Source organism: Colobus angolensis, unplaced genomic scaffold, assembly GCF_000951035.1.
Source record: "Colobus angolensis palliatus isolate OR3802 unplaced genomic scaffold, Cang.pa_1.0 Scaffold31, whole genome shotgun sequence".
NCBI classification, from domain to species: Eukaryota; Metazoa; Chordata; class Mammalia; order Primates; family Cercopithecidae; genus Colobus; species Colobus angolensis.
Genome location: NW_012116377.1, coordinates 180278 through 185571, shown reverse-complemented (window position 1 = coordinate 185571; position 5294 = coordinate 180278). Strand labels below are relative to the sequence as shown.

Genomic DNA, 5294 nt, shown 5'->3' with positions numbered 1-5294 from the left:
AGAACAGTGGTAAAGGGAAATCCTCCCAGTGATTGGAACTCGGAGCACTGCACCTGGTTGTTCATTTTTCCTAGAAGGAGAAATAGCCAGATGTGACATTATATACCAACTTATGCACTATAGCCAATGGTCTGGCTGGATGGTCAGGGACTTGGAACATTATTTAAAAACTGGTGACAAGGAATTCTGGGGAAGAGTTATGGACCTTGCTGAACAGGTAAGAATTATAAAGATATTTGTGCCCTATATGAATACTTACCAAAGGGTAACTTTAGCAGAGGAGGATGTTTAATAGTCGGGTGCATAGGATGATCCATTCTGTGGATATCAGTCAGCCTCTTTCCCCAGCTACCCTTATCACCCACCTGGCTCGTGAACAAAGTGGTCATGATGGCAGTGATGGAAGTTATGCATGGGCTCAGCAACGTGGACTTCTGCTTACCAAAGCCAAACTGGCTACAGCTACTGCTGAGTGCCCAGTGTGCCAGCAGCCAAGACCAACCCTGGTTCCCCAATATGGCACCATTCCCTGGTGGCAGGCTGATACATTGGATTGCTTTCATCATGGAAGGGACAGTATTTTTTTTCTTACTGGAATACACACTTTAGATACGAATTTGTCTTCCTTATACAAAATGCTTCTGCCAAAACTACCATCCAGACCCTTAAGGTTTGGGTCACCCCACCAGTTAAAGAACCACAATCAGCTGAGGAGCTTGCTTGCTGAGGGGAAAAGAAATACATAATGGGTAAGGGAAGAAGGGAGGCATGAATACCAGCTATGAGCCGCTACGGAAACAAAAACTGTAATTGTCATGAATGTATCTTCTTTATTTTGTAATGAATGTGTGTACAACAAAGCTCTGTTTTCCTCCCTTTCATATCTCTTTATCATGCACAGTAAGATATACTGACTTTATATTAGAGTATTTAAATATTGTTAACTTTATATCAGTTTTTAAGTTATGGGATATCAGGGAGAAGCATTAATATCATCCAGACTTTGCATCCTCTTCTAGGGAAGGGTTATTTTTGGTTGTATGCAGCATAGTTGTATCATGTTAAGCAGAAGTATAACCTTGTTACTGTCTTTATTCAGATATGAAGTATGGTTTTAGGAGATGCTTATGGGTACCAAGTTGACAAGGGTGGACTTATGATGGTTAATTTTATGTGTCAACTTGCCATGATGCCCAGATATTTGGTCAAACATTATTCTGGATGTTTCTGTGAAAGTTGTTTTTTTTGGATGAGATTAACACTTAAATCAGTGGACTCTGAATAAAGCAGATTATGCTCCACACAATGGGTAAGCCTCATTCAATCAGCTAAAGTTCTTTTTTTTTTTTTTTTTTTGTGACACAGGGTCTTCATGCCCTGCTGCCAGGGCTGAGTGTGGTGTCGCGATCCTAGCTCACTGCAGTCTCCACCTCCTCAGCTCCTCCCGCATCCACCTCCCAAAGTGCTGGGATTACAGGCGTGAGCCACCGGGTCTGGCCAAAACGATATATATATTTATTTATTTATTTATTGGTAAAGACGACGTCTCGCTATGTTGCCCATGCTGGTGGTCTCGAACTACTGGACTCAAGCGATCCTCCATTTATTTATTTATTTATTTATTGGTAAAGACGAGGTCTCACTATGTTGCCCACGCTGGTGGTCTCGAACTCCTGGACTCAAGCGATCCTCCCACCTCGTTTGCCAAAGTATTGGATGACAGGTGTGAACCACCGCGCTGGGTCGTGAAATGGTTTTGAGGCCTTTTGAGAATGGCTGTGCTATATGCCTGCGTGGGGTTCATGCGGCGAGCGCCGCCACTCCCGCAGTGGCCCCTGTGGAGTGATATGTGATGTGGCTTAAATGTGAGAGGCCACCTGGACCCGTGTGATTGCCATGTTTGCGGGAGCGCAGCCACGTGCACAGGGATCCTGTGACATTCTGTGTGAGGCTTTTTTGCGCTGGGTCCACCCATGATTAGAGGACTAGTGTGACTGTGGCGGCCCCTGGGAAGGGAAAAAGCTGGTTGGGACCAGGCGGGTCTGAGATGGATGAATGACAGATCTCTGGACCAGGGCGTCCTGAACCTTAGATGTACGCATAGGAGCGGTGTGAGGTGACTGTGTTTGGTTGTGTGTGAGAGTCCAGAGCTGACTGAGAGGAGTGGAAGCTGGTACGTTATCTGCCAGAAGGGACAGATCCATGGTAAGGAGTTTTAACCTTGCTGAGAGACCAGTAACTCCGTCACCAAGTGTAATATGAGGAAATGGTGCTTGAGAACAAGTGATTCTGCTTGTGTCTGATTCTTGTTCACATATGTGGGATGGTTTGCTCTTGAAGCTGTCACTGAAAGGAGAGTGAAATATATGATGTACAGCTGGCCCTCCGTATCCATGGGTCTTGCCCTGGGGATTCAGCAAACCTTCAGTTGAAAATATCTGGGAAAAAGTTGATGTTTGCATCTGTACTGAACTTGTACAGACTTTTTTTTCTTGTCATCATGCCCTAAACAATAGAATATAACAACTATTTACATAGTATTTACATGGTTATTAGGTATTATAAGTAATCTAGAGAGGGTTTAAAGAATACGGGAGGATTTCCATAGATTATATGCAAATACTATGCCATTTTATATAAGGGACTTGAGCATCTGTGGATTTTGGTAGGGAGGAGTCCTGGAGGGATGACGGTATGTGAAAGTGGTTTGTGAATATGCTCAAGTCTCTGGATGAATTGTATGACAGTGAAGGAGTACGTGATTAGGCTGTTGTGGCTTTGAGGTTGATGTGTATATTTTAAAGAATTATGATTGAGCTGGAGATCATGTGAGATTTGATGTATTTGAATGTGACTTGTGAGTTAAAATCTGAATGAAAGATTGTGAGGTTATATAAATGTAACTACATAAGAGAATGCAGGTATCTGGGACCCACGGATACGTTACAATGGGGAAAATAAATAATCAGACCTTTCAGTGATTACTTTTCAGGGTAGTTTGGTGGCAGCACTTTGTGTAAGGAAGGCAAATCCATATCCATAGTGTCTATTTCAGTGAGAAAAAAGCAGTCCAATGTAACCAACCTGCCACCAGAGAATGGTGCCATATTGGGGACTCAGTGTTGGTCTTTGCACAGTCACTCTAATAAAGCCATAGGTCCCTTTTGGAAGACTGGGAGAAAGATTAACAGTATAAATTTCTGGAAGTATACTGGTGTTCTTCCTCAAGGGGACCTGGCCTCCCCTTCATTCTAGGGCTTCTGGGTGTCTTCACTGACTCAAGTCCGGGTATTCATTGAGGGACCTGACTTTCTGTCTTTATGAATCAAGTTACGCTTTTGTTCACTTGACCTAGAAGTCTTCCACTTACACAAATCAATTAACGCTTTAGTAGATTTCCCATCTATTTAACTTCCACCAAAGAATATCAGCCATCTTCCCAGATAGTTACCCTGTAACAGATATTTTCTTTGACACGTTCTTTCATGGCCATTTTGCATTCTTTATCACAATAAATCATTGTTTCATATTTATTAACTTGTTTTAAATTAGACACTGGCTCTGAACTGACCTTAATTCCAGGAGACCCAAAACATCACTGTCATCTACCAGTCAGCGTAGGGGCTTATGGCAGTTAAATGAATGGAGTTTTAGCTCAGGTCTATCTCACAATGGGCACAGCAAGTCCCAGAAGCATTCTGTGGTTGTATCCCCAATACCACACACATAATTGGACTAGATCTACTTAGTAACTGGCAGAATCCCCACACTGATTACCTGACATGTGGACTGAGGGCTGTTCTGGTGGGAGAGGCCAGGTGGAAGCTACTAAAACTGTCTCCACCTAGAAAAATAGTAAATCAGAAGCAATACCACATTCCTGGAGGGATTGCAGAGATTAGTACCACCACTAAGAAAAATATGCAGGGGCAGGGATTCCCACCCCATCCCCATTCAGCTTGCCTAGCTGGCCCTGCAGAAGACAAATCGGTCTAGAAGAATGCCACTGGATTATCATAAGCTTGACCAGGTGGTGACTCCTGTTGTAGCTGCTGTACCAAATGTGGTTTTGTTGCTTAAGGATATTAACATGTCCTCTGCTACCTGATGTGTAGCTACTGAGCTGGCAAATGCTTTTTTCTCCATCCTTGTTATTTAAAACCACCATAAATAGCTCACTTTCAGTTGGTAAGGCCAGTAACAACACTTTCACTGTGCTGCCTCAGGGGTATATCAATTCTCCAGACATATATTGTAAGTTAGTTCACAGGGATCTTGATTGCCTTTTCCTTCCGCGAGATACTGCACTGGGCCGGGCACAGTGGCTCACGCCTGTAATGCCGGCACTTTGGGAGGCCGAGGCGGGTGGATCATCTGAGGTCAGCAGTTCCAGACCAGCCTGGCCAATATGGCAAAACCCTGTCTCTACTAAAAATACAAAAATTAGCTGAACATGGTGGCGCACACCTGTAATCCCAGCTCCTTAGAAGGCTGAGGCAGGAGAATTGCTTGAACCCAGAAGGCAGAGGTTGTGGTGAGCTGAGATCGTACCACTGTACTCCAGCCTGGGCCACAGAGCAAGACTCCATCTCAAAACAAACAAACAAAAAATACTGCACTGATCCATTACGTTGATGACATTACACTGATTCAACCTAGTGAACAAGAAGTAGCAAGTACTGTAGATTTATTGGTAAGACATTGCATGTCAGAGGATGGAAATAAATCCAGTAAGAAATCAGGGGCCTTCTACTTCACTGAAATTCCCAGGGGTCCGGTGGTGTGGAGCATGGTGAGATATCCCTTCTAAGATGAAGGATAAATTGTTGCATCTGGCTCCTCCTACAGTCAAAAAGGAGGCGCAATGCATACGAGGTCTCTTCGGATTTTGGAGACAACACATTCTTCACTTGGATGTGTTATTCTGCTGGCCATTTACCAAGTTATCCAAAAAGCCGTTAGTTCACAGTGGGGCCCAGAACAAGGGAAAACTCCCCAACAGGTCCAGGCTGCTGTGCAAGCTGATGTTTGCCACTTGGGCCATGTGATCCAACAAATAATGGTGCCTCAAGTGTCAGTAGCAGAGAGGGATGCTGTTTGGAGCCTTTGGCAGGGCCCAACAGAAGAATCACAGGATGGGCCCTGAGGATTTTGGAGCAAAGCCCCATCTTCCTTTTTAGAAAACACCTCTCCAGAGGCAGCTTTTGGTCTGCTACTGGACCTTAGTAGAGACTGACCATTTAATCATGGGCCACCAAGTTACCATGCAACCTGCACTACCCATCATGAAATGG

The 5294-nt window shown here is 44.1% G+C and overlaps 1 protein-coding gene across 2 annotated transcripts in view; it reads right to left on the bottom strand.

Annotated features, from left to right (window-relative positions):
• Nucleotides 1-5040, bottom strand: part of ZNF461 (zinc finger protein 461) — a 45707-nt gene extending 40667 nt beyond the window's left edge. For both annotated transcript variants that reach the window (XM_011950599.1, XM_011950600.1), the window contains exon 1: nucleotides 5036-5040. The gene's annotated coding sequence lies outside the window, so the exon portion shown is untranslated. The remainder of the gene's footprint in view (nucleotides 1-5035) is intronic.
• Between the last annotated feature and the right edge of the window lie 254 nt (nucleotides 5041-5294).